We start from the raw sequence: 16,500 nt of genomic DNA on the forward strand, positions 1-16,500 counted from the left end.
TACAGCAGACCTACAGTGTATACAAATCCAAAGCCCTCTGAAATCTTGTATTTGGATAACCACAATATTTCCCTACTACTATGAAAAAGCTTTGGATACAACTACCAACAGCAACCAATTAAAAGTTAATTTTAACAAATCTACTGCGTCTAAAGATGAGATTAGATTTATTGCTTGGTTGCTATGGGATACTGGACATGCTTATACATTGTCTATGTGCCCACACAACTCTGATTTATATTTGCTGTTTCAAAGGCTATGTGTAGGAATATACTGACACAAACAGCTGCCATTTGCTTTATTTGTTTATAACATATGAAAAATATGGCTCCCTGTAGACTTAAAAAATGTATTTACCGTTTTGACTAACTTCTATGGCCCCTGAGGTTTTCAGTGTGCAGAGCGTGTAAAATTGCACCACTGGCCCCAAAAATCAATCTCCCCAAGCTACAATACAACATTCCAGGCTTGAGCATCTCTAAAGCTAGGCACATACCTCATATTATATATATGTGTGTGTATATATGTTGTGTTTTTCATTTGTGACTATCACACTTTATGTAACATTCTCCTATAACACATATAAATATCTTCACAGTACTATGCCCATAGTTTTTAGATATGATAACACCATAAAACTGATTATTTGCTCACACATGATTTCTCAGCACATGTGAGCAAATGTTTCAAGGATAACAATCAGTGACTGTTATAGAAGATATATATATGTATATCCATTGTGAATCCAAAGCCTTGACTGAGCTGGAACCTCCTTCTGAAAGAGAACCTTCATGCAGAACACAGTGATTTATGCTGCTGATTCAGGCCCTTTTAACCAATTCAGCAGTTTATCTGTCTGCGTATGGGGCCCTCTGACCAGCCTACCTGATCAATATCTGGCTGAAAATTAGTGAAAATTAGGCAGATTTTGATAATGCAAGTTTGACTTTCCCATGAGATCAAGGACTGCATCCACTCGTTAATGTGGTCCTTACCTTGATGGACTATATTACAGGTATGGGATTCGTTATCCGGAAACCCAATATACAGAAAGTTCCGAATTACGGAAAGCCTGTCTCCCATAGACTCTATTTTAATTAAATAATTCAGATTTTTAAAATTGATTTCCTTTTTCTCTGTAAAAATAAAACATGATCCTAACTAAGATATAATTTATCCTTACTGGATGCAAAATAATCCTATTGGGTTTAATTACTGTTTTATTGATATTGACTTAAGATATGAAGATCCAAATTACGGAAAGACCCCTTATCCGAAATACCCTTGGTCCTGAGCATTCTGGATAATGGGTCCCATACCTGTACCATCGTTGAGATCTGATAAGTAGGCACTAGGCACTGCTTCCCCATAGCAGACTTACATGGTTATAGCCAATGTAAACTTGCCCCAACTCTTAAATTCTTGTTTATTTTTAGTGTAGTAAAACTTACATGGCTGATTTTTTTAGTGATTCCACACTGGAGCTTCAGCTGGAGCCTGGAAGTCTCTTTTCCTAGAAAATAAAAAAAAAGAAGGTATAATTAGGAAAAGTATAAGCTTGTGTGATCCAAATCTATTTATCTGATCGCCACCATCCCTACCCACCTGTATTTTTGATTATTAACTATTCGCTAACATTCTACTGTATTCCAAATCCAGCCATGCAAACCCATCTTGTGGTCCATCAGCTATAAGGAAGCTACAACCCCCAGCATCTTGCTTTTCCATAACACACTGTTATCAAAGCCCCGGGGACTGAAATTCAGAATCTTCCTTTGCTGATACTTTTACTGATACTCTTCAAATATGTAATGGAAGATGTGAGGCAAAGTCTTTTTGTAATGAGCGAGAGTGACAGATCTATAAAGCTGTCACTGAGGCAGCAGGGGAGGCTGAGATGTTGAGTGAAACTCTTATGATAGGAGACAAAAATATTAAAGGGTTTACATTTAAAAAGAAAGAAAATGCATAAAAAAGGAAAGTTGGAATCCAAAGGAAGTTACACAAAAGAACATTCAATTCTGTTTCATAAACTGATAAAACAAGATGCACAAAGCTCTGATAACTTGGTACAGGTATGGGACAGGATATCCACTATGCTGGTGTTTTCCAGATAAGGGATCTTCCTGTAATAGGATTGTTTTGCCTCCTATAAGAAATAATTATATTTTATCTGGCATCAAGCGCAAGGTACTATTTTATTACAGAGAAAAAGGAAAATCTAAACATTTTAATTAAAATAAAGCCTATGGCCTTCCAGTAATTTGGAGCTTTCTGGGTAATGGGTTCCTGGATAATGGATTGCATACACAGGTATGCGGGAAAGAGTGATGGAAGGGATGCATGAGGCTTTTCTTTGTTATGTATAAGGCTCTGATGAGTTGGGACTGGGACAAGCAATTGAAGGAGCACTAGGGTTTCCACCTGTCCGGTTTTGACCCAGATAGCCTGGTTTCAGAAGGGCTGTCCAGGTCAAAACCTCCTGCCTGGTTTTCCAAATTAGGAAAAACGGGAAGGACTCACTGAGATTAATGCAGGGATCAGCCAATTGCTAATTGCTGCCTCATAGCTCTGCCCCATGATGTTGAACCCCACCTCTTCCCCACCCCCTGTGACTCACTGCCCGTCGACAGACGCCGGCAAAGGTGCCAACCCTAAGGTACACATACTTTTTTTCTCATATATATATATAAGGTTCTGGGACATTTTGAGTTATTAGGGGAACTCCACCCAAACGCAACTTGAACTTTTTGAAAAGTAAACATAATTTCAAGCAACTTTGCGATATACATCAATTAAAAAATATACAGCCTTTTCATGATTCTGGTTTTGAACAGTCCCCTAAGCCCCACCCCCTGTTCCCCTGCTGATCTGGCTGACTACTTTGAGACTTAAATAAAATGTAATAGTAGCCTGCCTTCAGCCTGCATCCCCCAAATCCCACAGTTCCCTGCACACATAATGTCAATAACGAAAGGAACATCACAGTGCAGTGCAGTGTGGGTTATGTAGTTCCTGCATGCTGTCTGTAAACCAGGGGTCCCCAACCGTTTATACGCGTGAGCCACATTTAAATGGAAAAAGTGTTGGGGAGCAACACAAGCATGGTAAAGTTTCCTGGGGGTGCCAATAAGAGCAATAATTGGCTATTTAATAGCCTCTATGTGGATTGGCAACCTACAGACAGCTCTGTTTGGCATTATACTTGGTTTTTATGCAACCAATGCTTGCCTCCTTACCAGAAATTTAAAAATGAGCAACTGCTTTGAGGCCAAATGGAGCAACACCAAAGGGGTTGGGGAGCAACATGTTGCTCACGAGCCACTGGTTGGGGATCACTGCTGTAAGCTGTAGAGAAGTTGTTACAAATTGTGTCATCAATGATTTATTTCCCCCTCCCCTGCCAGAATTTCAAATGATGCAGAAAGAGAAGGAACACATTACAGTGATAGGGACTGTATATTAGGGTTTTCTGTGTTGTGTGGGCTCTTTAACAAGGGAGGAAGCCAGAGTTCTGGAAAGGGCATTATTTTTTTTTCTTTTTGTAAAATTAAAAACATAGCAGGTGATGACAAAACCTAACCATTAATTTATTATACTTGCCTTTCTTTGATGGCAGCTATTACTAACAATCATTTTATATATATACATATATATATATATAGAGAGAGAGAGAGAGAGAGAGAGAGAGAGATACTGTATAGATGCAGCATAATGCCCCACATGCAAATATAAAATGTTCCTATTGAAATCAAAATGTCAAAGGAATGGTTGGAAATTGCTTGTGATTTCATGCCGGATCATCCATACAATTTTCTGTGCAATTTCCCTCAAAGTGCATGATTCAGACCGGGCAGAGAATAGCATGCGTATGCCAAAACTGCAACGTTAAAATAACTGTTTCTTTAATTTCTTTCCCCAGTGCCACATTGAAACCACATATTTTTGATACATTTCAATTAGGACTGAAAATTCAAAATATGGTCTGTAATATTCCCTTCTCAAAGCATCACGGGCTGATATGTCATTTTGGGATTAGCTGGCATGGCCCTTTCTGTAGTGTAGAGTGCAATCCAACTGTGCCCAGGTGAAGTAAGGCAGAGCAACCAATCAGCTGTTTTCTACAGTATCTAACAGTAACTACTTATCTGTCTGTCTTTCTAGAAATCTATCTATCTATTTATCTTTCTGTCTATCTATCCTTCTATCTATCCATAATAATTCCTAGCATCCCACTGACTGCTGATGGCTTGTAAAGCATTCTGGGAGTTGAAGTTATAGCAGCCATTTGTTTGTGTAATTAAACCCCACACTAGGACCAAAGCCTTACTGTCCCTCTCTTTAGCCCTTAGAGCCAAACATGAGTCTCGAGAGCCTGTTAGCTCTATTGCGTCCCCCTTTCAAGAGGCTTCAGGACTCACAGGGAAGAAACCTCATTGTGTTGCATACAAATAAAACACAGAGAGAGACTTTCCACGAGTACAGAATTCATTTCCAAATAATGTCTGTAATGTCCCTCTCACAGCCGCTGCAATAATTCAGCAAATACCCATGTGTATTAGGTAATGAAATGTTTCAAGTCAATGCCACGCGGAGCAAACACAATCAGACCGGGTACCAATCAGGCGAGATGGATAGAATAACAGTGAGTGCACTGGGCGGGAAAGGGCACGAAAGAGATGGGAAAGAGAGATTGCAAAGCAATTTCTGCCAGTGTAATAAATTATCTGTCGGGCCCCGTAAGCGCCCAGGCACGCCTCCTCTTAGCGCAGTGGCACCCACATTCTCTTCTGCACCTTCTAAACACAACTCATGTAAAAGGAAAAACTAATTGTTTGATTCTGTGTTCTGTCTTCTATATCAAGCCTACTTGCTCATCTTCTGTTTAAAAATGGCTCCTGAATTAAAGGGGTTGTTCACCTTTCAGTTAACTTTCAGTATGATGTAGATGGTAATATTCTAAGACCGTTTGCAATTGGTCTTTATTTTTAATTATATAAATTATTGCTCAGCAACTTTCCAGTTTGGAATTTCAGCAGTTATCTGGTTGGTAGGGTTCAAATTACCTTAGCACCCAGGGAGTGGTTTGAATAAAAGACTGGTATATAAATAGGAGAGAACCTGAATATAAAATAAGTAAGGAAAAATAACAATACAATTGTAGTCTTACAAAGTGATAGTTTTTTGGCTGCTGTGATCAGTGACCCCCTATTTGAAAGTTGGAAAGAATTAGAAGGCAAATAATTTAAAAAAAAACTACAAAAAATGAATAAAGAAGACCAACTGAAAAGTTGCTTAGAATTTGCCATTCTATAACATAGCAAAAGTAAACTTAAGGGTGAACGCACCCTCTATACTTGAATATTCAGTCCAGAAACATATCTTAGGAAGACACAATAGGCCTCATCTGCAAAGTCTTTGGACCCACAAAAGATTGCATTAGTCAGTGCAGGATCCAAGAAAGTTGGGGGGGAGACAGGTAGGTGCCCCCACTACCTGCCCTCTATGCTAAGTACATTCACTGCAGCGCAGAGCAAAGGGGGCCTAAGTGCTTTTAGAGAGAGAGAGAGTTCTGGAATTCTCAATCCCAGCAAGCAGGCAGACGCCATTTTGTAGACATTGTTATTAAGGAAAGCTTTGTCTCATTCCAAAATCTTGTTATGGTCCTGATGCACATTCCCATGCACTGGTTATACAATTAGATAGTGAGGGGGAGGGGGAATAAGAGGAGGCCAGTGACATCTAGGAAATGCTAAATGGCAACGCCAATAGTCTCTACGGTATAGGGGCAGGGAGGGCAATATATGATTGACAGCTGGGATTTGGAAATGCCTTTATAATGGGCCTGAATGTGTTAATAGAAAAAGGAATTTGGGTTTCATGTTTAATTTAAAAAGAACTTTTATTGTACAGTGTCTCCTTTAAACATTACAAATGTAATACTTTATTCTTCATACTCACTTACAAACTGTCAGGAACATCATGTAGGGCAGTTCGTAAGATACAAATAATCACCGAGCGCATATCAGGCCCCACTGCAGCACTTCCTCAGTCATGGCGTAACAAATCCCTATTGAACATTAATTAGCCCTTGAAAGACGCATGACTTTTAAACTTCTCTCTCTCTCTCTACTGCTGCTGACTTTATTATAACATTATAAAAGATGGCCGAGGAGAGCTCATTATCTCATATAACATTTACAACATTGATTTCGCTTCAACAAAAATACAATATTTCCCAGTCACTACTGAGTGCCATTGGATTCAACATGTTCAACGTGGTATTCAGCATACCTTGGACTATACGTTTATCAATATCACCCCTCCTGGATACAGCCCTCATAGTCCCCATGCCTTGAAGCCTCATATGGCTAAACTTGGGGCCATGATGGCACGTAATATGTCTCACTAGAGCTGAGAGCTGTCTCCTGCTATTGCTATCAATACAAGTTGTTGTTACAGTCCCAGATATAAGGTATTCCCTTTACCCCTACCTCAGGCCAATGTGTTCTACCTATATACTGTGTGCCACAGCTGCATGTGGTAAAACGTACAGGATCTCTTATCCAGAATGCGTGGGGCATGGTGTTTTCCAGATATGGTTTTTTGTATTTCCATAGCTTAAAGGAGAAGGAACCTCTCCTCCTGTGTCTTTGACTCTTAGCTTATTGCAACTGTATTTATCTTGTATCTATCTGTATTTATTGTTGTACTTTGTATTTATCTATTATTATCTTAATAATCCCCTGTTTGTATTAATGTATGCTTTGGTTTTTTTGTCCCTGAGGAAGAGCACAGATTGTGCTCGAAACGTTGGAATTTTTTCAATAAAACCACTTTTTCTTTTGTATCAAGTCCCTATGTGTGCGGCACTCTTTCTATTATATATATATATATATATACACAGTATATATATATATATATATAGTACTATACATAGTGATATAGCACTACCTTTTTCTTATTTGTTTTGTTTCTCCTGTTCCTTTGTGTAATTGATCTGTAGCTGTCAATACTGCCCTATCATAAGCTTCCTTCATTAACTCAAATCCATATCCACGGGTTCTCTGTTTATCTAATAGTATCATAGACCCCAAGTGCAGAATAATCAAAAATTGCCCCGCTGGGATATCCCTTGGAATGAACAAGGATGACAACGTTCAGCTCTAAAAATAGAGTTTCTAGAGGCTTGTGATATACATTGCATGTAATTTTTCCCTTGGGGAGACTCTTGTAGTCTGACATTTAAGAATCTGATACTAGTTTTTTCATTTTTTCTCTAGTAAATCATAGAGTTGTGGAAATCTAGTTATAATAGTGAAAAACGATATGGTTTCTGGTCCAGAAACAGACCATCATCAGTGAATCATAAATAGTTTTTAACATGTTCCTTCTAGCAGTTCATCTACCTATAGACATAGGACCTCTCCCACCAAACTGTCCTTAGTGGGTATGAATTTAATGCCAAAGTGGTTCCGCGACTTTATTATTTCAAGTCTTGGAATCACAAACTGCCAATGCACAGTCTGTATTACTGCAAGTATATAGATAGCGACAAGAGGTCCTCTACACTTATTATCAATATATATAGGACAATAAAGTATTCTGTGCATTAAGCTACCAAGGAATGTTCTCCTTTTTGTCCATATATTGCAACAAGTCTGGCCAGTCCTACACTCACTTTAATCTGATTCACTAAGTTTGCCCAGGAGCAGTAACCCATAGTAACCACAAAGATGTTTTCTTTTAAACATTGGTTGCTATGGGTTATTGCTCCTGGGCAAACTTAGTGCGTTTTATTACATTTGGGGGCTAAAGCCTTGATGTCCTCAATATATTTATAAGGGTCGAATGCAGAGAAAATCTTGCCTTTGTTTATATACTTGCAATAATATAGACTGTGTATTGGCTGTTTGTGATTGCGGCACTTATTGCGGCAATAATACAGGAGGCGCAGAACCACCATGGGCAGGAAATTCGTAATCACTTAAGACAGCCTACTGGTGGGAGAGATCCAACATCTATAGATAAACCCCTTCAAAGAAACATATCAAAACTATTTACAGGGTCGGACTAGCTCACTGTGATACCGGGAAAAATCCCAGAGGGCGCCAAATTTGTGGGCCCTGCCACCTGCCTGCAAGCCAGCTGCCCCCAGCCACTACGGCTCCCTGCTCTGCTGCACTACTTACTTTGCTATTATAAATGAAAGACGTCTGTGCATTCCACCCGGCCAACTTTAATTTTTACCAGCAAAGTAAGTATCGCAGCTAAATGGGAACAGAGATGGCTGGGGGCAGAGCATGAGCAGGGAGTGGCGGTGGCTGGGTAGTGGGCCGTAAGGGGGTTGGGTGGTGCCCCAATTCTATAGTGTACTAGAGAAAAAAGAAAAAATAGTATCCGCTTCTGTATAGCGGCCAGTGTTATAATCCCACACACATGCTGTATTACTGAGCGTACACACATCCTTCTACCCAAGCTACTCTGTATTGTTAAAGCATTTTGCCTTTTCATCTTCTGAACATTTGCTAAGGCAGCCCATGCTTTTAATTAAAACGTTATCTCAGAATTCTTCATAATAGACTTTACAATTTATGCCAGATTTCATTTTAGCCCAGTGCCAAGAAATGTGTGAAACTTGCCAGTTTCTGCACAGCTTCTCCAGTTTGATTCCATGGCTGATAGCGTTTTGTTATTTCCTTCAGGTATAAAATTTATTTGATGGAACAATTTCATAATTGGCTTATTAAATTTAACATTTAACCAAGCACTGTTTAGCTCTCTGAAAAAGCCGAGCGGCAGCTGTTTGTGTAAATATCATTGCCTAGCTCTAAAAGGGAACTGGCTGGGTTGGTGGGAGGTGGGCACGGAGTTGGCCAGTCTTGCCCAGCTGAGTCAGAATCTTATGAGGGCTGCACAGCATTCTACGCAATGACTTCAGGACCACAAACCCCCATATGTAATAAACGGCACCAAGTTTGCCTACGTGCAGTAACCTATAGCAACCAATAAGACGTTTGCTTTTAAACAGGTGACCAGTAAATGCTACCTGCTGGTTGGTTGTTATGGGTTACTGCACCTGGGAAAGTACCTTTTATTAGATTACCCCCTTAGTAAGAGATTCTAAGAGTGGAAATGCAGACAGTGGGTCAGAAAAATCTTCAGAGGGGCGTGAACAACAGCACCTACCCCACCCTCCCTACACCCACTAACGTCCCCCACCCGCTTGCACCAGGTTACATAAGAGGGGGCATTTCTAACAACTATATTGGAAGTAGTCTGATCCCCCCAACTGCAGGATCTGCTTTCTCTGTAGTTTTGCAACTGACCACAGGAAAAAAAACAAAGACTGCGGTGGCCATTTACTTTTGCTTGTGGCAAAAAAATGCAAAGACATTCAACAAATATAGTTATCAATGGTATGTTAAACTGCAACACACTACTACAAACTATCTGCCATAAAACCTTCCATTTAAAGGACAAGGAAAGGCTAAGTCACTTGGGGGTGTCAAAATGTTAGGCACCCCCAAGTGACTTAAATCGCTTACCTTGTACCCCGGGCTGGTGCCCCTGTTCGGAGAACAGCACCATCCCAGGGTAGCAGCGAGCGCTTCCTCCTTCGCTTTTGGAAGGACATAGGACAGGCGCATGCGCAGTAGAGTGAAAAGCCGACTTCTCTGTTAAAGTTCGGGTTTTTCACTCTACTGCACATGCGCATGGGAAGACGGAAAGAGGAAGCGCTGCAGCTACCCCGGGTAAGCGATTTAAGTCACTTGGGGGTGCCTAACATTTTGGCACCCCCAAGTGAGTTAGCCTTTCCATGTCCTTTAAGAATCTGCAGGAAAAACTACATAAGCAGGCTATTTTGCAATAATTTCTGCCAAAATTTTCACAGTTTTAGCATCGCCCAAAGAGCTGACACTCAAAATACAGCTAACAAGATAACAAGACAGGCAACTATCAGTGACTAATGGAGGAGGAAATACACCGTAACGCGGCTGTTCATTATATATATATTAATATTAACATTAAGTATGATGTATTCGAAAACTCTGATTTCGCAGTTGGTCTTCATTCTTTATTATTTGTGGTTTTTGACATATTTAGCTTCTCCAGTTTGGAATTTTAGCACCTGATTGCTAGGTCTAAATTACCTTACCAACCAGGGAGTGGTTTTAACTAGAGACTGGAATATGAATAGGAGTGGGCCTGAACAGAAACTTAAGTAATAAAAAGTAGCAATAACAATAGTTTTCTGCTGCTGGGGGTCACTAAACTCCATTTGAAAACTGTACTTAATAAAAAATGAAGGCCAACTGAAATTTTTCTAAGAATTGCCAATTCTATAATATGCTAAAGATGAACTACCCCCTTAAGATTTGCTCGTTTGGTGAGGTTACCCAATTTGGATACCTACATTCTGGACCAAGTCAGGCCAACGATTTGATCCTAACTGGTGGCTGTGCAGGCCTGTCGGGAGAGGACCAGATCAGCGCACCATTGTCCAGTGTCGGACTAGCCCACCAGGATACCAGATACTCTTGCTTCTATCTATTTAGCCTATTTCATGGTTATTCCCTAGTTCTGTATGGGAACAAGGAAGCTCGATAGATGGAAGAACAGAGTATAGTATGTAGAGAAAAGAGACTAGGATAATAAGGAGTTTGAGGAAGAAGAGGAGGAATTGAAGTTTTGAGAGTGGGCCCATGGTCCAAGGCTTTCTAGTGGGCCCCTGCCATCTCAGTCCGACACTGTTGTGGTCCCTGCCCCATGGGATTTTCATAACCGCCAGGCCATCAGGAAGAATTTATTTTCAAGCTTGTGTTGTTCTTCTATATATATATAGAGAGATATTTTTTGCAAGAGTTAATAACAATAAATGATGCTTACATTGCCCTGAGAATGTTGTTCACTAATCCATATTTGTTATGCCATATGTTTAATGATATCTTTGGCACCGATTTGCACTAATACAATATATATAACAGAAAATTGCACTGACTGATATTCTTGCCAAAAACTGTACAACTTGCCAAGCGCTGCCAACTGCCGCTCAAACCTGGCGCTTTATTCACCCTTCAGTAAACATGCGTGCAGTAATCATTCTGGTGCTAGAAATTTCACATAATTAAAGGAGCAGTGCAACTTTACAAAATGTTTTATTTTTAAATAGTATACTATAATAAAGTAGGCTTTTTATATTTACTGTAATTTAAAAAATCAGATAGATACATTTCCCCTATCATGTTCCCCAGTAGCAGCTCAATAAGCCTGGAAGCAGACATTATAAGCCATGACAATGTGATACATTATTTTTGATACAATTTGATATTCTTTATTTTTTTCTTTCAGAAGCAGCTGCGAAATGTCATCGACTAATCAATGAAATGGTAACAGTTGCTCTGTAACAGACATTAGTAAGATTTCAAGCTTAGAAGCTGCTGCTCAGAAATGTTCAGCAACCAATAGATCAAATGGTAACAATTCAGAGTCAGGATTTATTGAGCTGCTACTAGGAAACATGACATGGAAACAAATCTAATTCATTTTCAAAATGTAAAGTAAGAAAAAACAGGGATTCATTAAAAATTGTTTGTGGCGTACTATTCGAAAACAGGAAGATTTGTGAAGGTGAACTACCCCTTTAATGGGAGAAACTTTTTAAAAGTGTATTTCAGGTAGCAGTAATCCATAGCAACCAATAAGATGTTTTTAAACTGGTGACCAGTAAATTCTACCCGCTGATTGGTTGCTATAGGTTCCTGCTCCTGGGCAAGCTTAGTGCCTTTTATTACATAACCCCATTAATCTTTTTTATGTTGTTTTGAGTTATCTATATAATTTTCTTGGCAACTCTCAGGAAATCTCAACTGCTTTCTGGTTGCCAGGGCTTAATTACCCAAGTAACCAGGAAGTTTGAATGTCAGTATGAAAGATAAATAGCAGAGGGCTTTGACAGAAAGATAGGCAATAAAAGTAAATATATACTGGAAGGTGAAGCGTAGACATGCTGAGCAGAAAGATCAGCAATAAAAATCACAATAAAATTGAAGACCCACCGTTCATATATTTTTTTGGTTGCCGGTGTCAGTGACTGACAAAGAGCATTTTCAGTTGCTGTCTCTGCAGTTGGCAGGATTAATGGTTTGTAAATGGCTGACGCAGGGACAAAGCACGTGTAGTTCCGCACTAATGGTTTCTACCCACTGCTGATCCTTGCCTTAACAGTCGTCCAGGAGGGGGTCGGTGACTCCCTAATCCAGAGGGGAAAGCCCTATTGCAGCGGTTCTCAACCTGTGGGTCGGGACCCCTTTGGGGGTGGAACTACACTTTCACAGGGGTCACCTAAGACCATCGGAAAACACATATTTCCAGGAATAATTTTATGGTTGGGGGGTCACCACAACATGAGGAATTGTACAAAGTATTAAAGGGTAAGTGCATGCTTTAAATTGCAATATCAAAACAAGGATCTTCCTACCCCATTACCTTCAGCCACAAAAGTTACCTGTCTACATTACACTGCCCTGACAAATGTTGTGCAGCAGCTATTATTGCCCCCCCCCCCCATAAGCTAAGCCAGACATTATACATTAATTTAAAAATATGCAGCCTTTTCATAAATTTAATGTAATAATGTGGTTTGGAACAGTTGCCTAAGTCCCGCCCCCCATTCCCCTGCTGATCTGGCTGACTACTTTGACTACTTTAAGACTCGGAAAAAATGTAATAGTAGTCGACTGTGCTCAGCCTGCATCATCCAAATCCCCTGCAAACATGATGTAAATAAGGAAAGGAACATCTACAGTGCAATGCATTGTGGGTTATGTTGTTTCTCAGCCTGCGTTCCCACAATACCCTGCAAACATGATGTAAATAAGGAAAGGAACATCTACAGTGCAATGCATTGTGGGTTATGTTGTTCCTGCGTGCTCTCTGTAGGCTGGTATTTATATACTGTTTGAAGGAACACATTACAGTGATAGTTATATAAGGGGTTTCTGTGTTGTGTGAGCTCTTAATTTTGGTTCAGAAGCCAAAGTCCCCCTTTAACTAAAAGAAACTGCTCACCCGTTACACAGTCACTCTGTATTATGGTGGAACTAAAGGGATAGACTCCTGTCTAACCAACTTTCCTCAGTTATTTTTCAGCTTGACCGTGAACTAGGCCTTAGTTTCAAATATCAATCAATAAACTGCACAACATTAATATTATTATATTTGTAACTTTAGTCCTTGGAATGGATTGCCATTTATTCAACCCATTACTCATCTGATGTATTTTATTTCCACTGTTAATGACATATGACATGCTAATATGTCATTCAACCTTGCGCTGACCTCGCCAGTGATAAATCATTCTTAGCATGAGAAGGGACAGTCAATGAGCAAAAAAAATATTGTGCGATTCCTGAGCCTTGAGATTCATGGGAAGCAAATGATTTCTTTGTCAAAGTATGCAACTTCAGTTCTCCAAAAGATATACTTATACATGGCAATTGGTCTTTTCTGGGGATACTAAAAATTGCCCTAAACCTTAGGGGGAGATTTACTAATCCATGAATGGTCCGAAGGTGTCCGAATGCGTTTTTTCGTAATGATCTGTATTTTTGCAACTTTTTTGTTGCCGTCGCGACTTCTTCGTATGTCCCGCGATTTTTTCGTTGCCGTTGTGACTTTTTCGTATATTTTGTGTGACTTTTTCGTCGCCATCGCGCAAAAAATCGGATTGGTTTTTCCGGCGTTTACTATCGCGCAATACGTAAAAATCGCGTCGGGGATGGAATAATCGCGCAAAATACGATAATTAATGCCAGTGGTACCCAGTTATTATAAAGTGCAATTAGTAGTGCTATCTTCAGTGGCGTAACAACCATACAGATGACCCCACAGGTGGCCTAGGGACAAGGGGGCCCAGACCCTGGGGTATGTTGTATGGTAGTTTCCCCACCCCACATCCTTCTAAAGTTTACATTTTGCCACCCACCCCTACTTTCTGGTGGTGGAGATCAACCAAGAGGGTGGAAAAAAGGGAAGGGAGTTGGGTTTCCCGGTATGTGCCGGGCCCAACTAAAGAAGCTGTATAGTTACGTACAATTAAAAGTCACCATTTAGTCACCCCTCCATGTATCATCTAACATAAGAGAGTTCATATTTGAGATTGAGAGAATTAGATATTGCCATAAGGATGCCAAGCAAATGTAGGAAAAACAGAATCTACATCAGGTGCAAAAAACACTTTGTTTGAGAATGGTTGACCTTCCATTAAGGAAATGTAGCTCCTACAAGAAATATTCAACATGGAGCCACACACTTACTATATTCGACTGAAGATCTGGAGGTGCCAGCAGCCCAGCTTTATGGAAGGTTTTTTGTTATTTCAGAGACAAGATAACAATAGCCCTGATCATTCATGTTTCGAATTTGGGGGCATTTGGCTTTTCTGTTTCTGTTCAACATCATCTAAAGAGTCCCATAGTACAATTAATATTGTCCAGAAATATAAAAACATATATCACTAGCCGGGGTAACCCCTGTGTATTGTACGTGTGATGCAGTCTTTCCATACGCTGGATTTCTGAAAGTCCCTGTTTCCACAAGCGTTGCATTATAAGCTTGAGCGGGGCCCTCTCCTACTGGCGAGTGAGACTGCATTTCACAGATGGGCGAAACTGCCATTAAGTGGGACAGCCAGTAATGGAAACTCATTAACAGGTGCAAGCTCCTTCTAAGAAGTGACGTGGGATTCCATTCCCAGTCCTGCTTTCTAAGAATCCAACATGTGACCACATTCAAATGAGACTAAAATTGCATTGTCTTTAATGGTCTGTAACCCACATGCGCCATACCAATAATAGGGTTTAGTAGAGTATAAACCCAAAACATTTACATGCTGTAATATATACCATATCCAGCTGAGATAAATCCAAGAAGTTATATCAGAATTTCTGAATATTGGCTGATTTAATGCATACACTATCCTAATATCACTTATTGGGTAATATGTATCATGTGTATGGATAACTATTTAGACTGCTCTGTGGTTGTTTCTACCGTCCTCCCAACTGCCCATCTCTTGCTTCCTATCAGCTTCTCCTTCTACCTGTAATTCGTTTATTACTGTTCTCTCCTACAACTCCCACTGCCACCTCTTTCATTATAACTAGAGATCTCTCCTACTACTCCCACTGCCACCTCTTTCATTATAACTAGAGATCTCTCCTACTACTCCCACTGCCACCTCTTTCATTATAACTAAAAATCTCTCCTACTACTCCCACTGTCACCTCTTTCATTATCACTAGAGATTTCTCCTACTACTCCCACTGCCACCTCTTTCATTATCAATAGAGATCTCTCCTACTACTCCCACCTCTTTCATTATAACTAGAGATCTCTCCTACTACTCCCACTGCCACCTCTTTCATTATAACTAGAGATCTCTCCTACTACTCCCACTGCCACCTCTTTCATTATAACTAAAAATCTCTCCTACTACTCCCACTGTCACCTCTTTCATTATCACTAGAGATTTCTCCTACTACTCCCACTGCCACCTCTTTCATTATCAATAGAGATCTCTCCTACTACTCCCACCTCTTTCATTATCACTAGAGATTTCTCCTACTACTCCCACTGCCACCTCTTTCATTATCAATAGAGATCTCTCCTACTACTCCCACCTCGTTCATTATCACTAGAGATCTCTCCTACAACTCCCATCTCGTTCATTATCACTAGAGATCTCTCTTACTACTCCCACTGCCACTTCTTTCATTATCACTAGAGATCTCTCCTACTACTCCCACCTCGTCCATTATCACTAGAAATCTCTCCTACAACTCTCACTGCCACCTCTTTCATTATCACTAGAGATCTCTCCTACTACTCCCACCTCTTTCATTTATCACTAGAGATCTCTCCTACTGCAGTTGTTAGAATGTAAGAATTGATTGAATGCCACCCGGTGACCATGGTTGTGTTGCCCTGCAGACTTCAACAGCAACTGCTGATACCCATCAGGATTGCCCATCTCTGCCACAGTGATTCTATCTGGCTGTGCCCTTGCAACAATATTCCCACGTGCCACAGATATCACATTTGGGAGCTGGAAATAACCTGACCTGTGCCTATTTTTTCAAAAAGATGAAGCGTTTGATGTAATTTAAACTTATTCCTTTGCTATAATAACCTAAAAAATATTCAGATTTTCTTCATTTGGTGCTCAAGTCCCAAGGTTAAGTAAGTTAAACAGAAATTCAGTGGAGAAGAAAAAAATACATTAACAAATATGATGTAAGGATGATATTTTTGTTGACTAACATAAAATAAACACTGCAAAAAATACCTGCCCACCTATTTATCGTACTTTTTTCCCCAATTAATTACACTTGCACCAAATGCCATTGTTATAACAGCTAGAGTAAATAAAATACCAGCCATCATTGGGGTGCACCCCCACCCCCTGGCTGGAGAACCTCCCTGTACAACACTGATGGC

At 40.1% G+C, this 16,500-nt stretch overlaps 1 protein-coding gene across 3 annotated transcripts in view; it reads right to left on the reverse strand.

Annotated features, from left to right (window-relative positions):
* Positions 1-16,500, reverse strand: part of LOC100492951 (tetraspanin 4) — a 329,574-nt gene that overhangs the window by 184,673 nt on the left and 128,401 nt on the right. For all 3 annotated transcript variants that reach the window (XM_031900608.1, XM_031900607.1, XM_031900609.1), the window contains one exon: positions 1,452-1,513. The gene's annotated coding sequence lies outside the window, so the exon portion shown is untranslated. The remainder of the gene's footprint in view (positions 1-1,451; positions 1,514-16,500) is intronic.

Source organism: Xenopus tropicalis, chromosome 4 (genome assembly GCF_000004195.4).
Source record: "Xenopus tropicalis strain Nigerian chromosome 4, UCB_Xtro_10.0, whole genome shotgun sequence".
NCBI lineage: Eukaryota > Metazoa > Chordata > Amphibia > Anura > Pipidae > Xenopus > Xenopus tropicalis.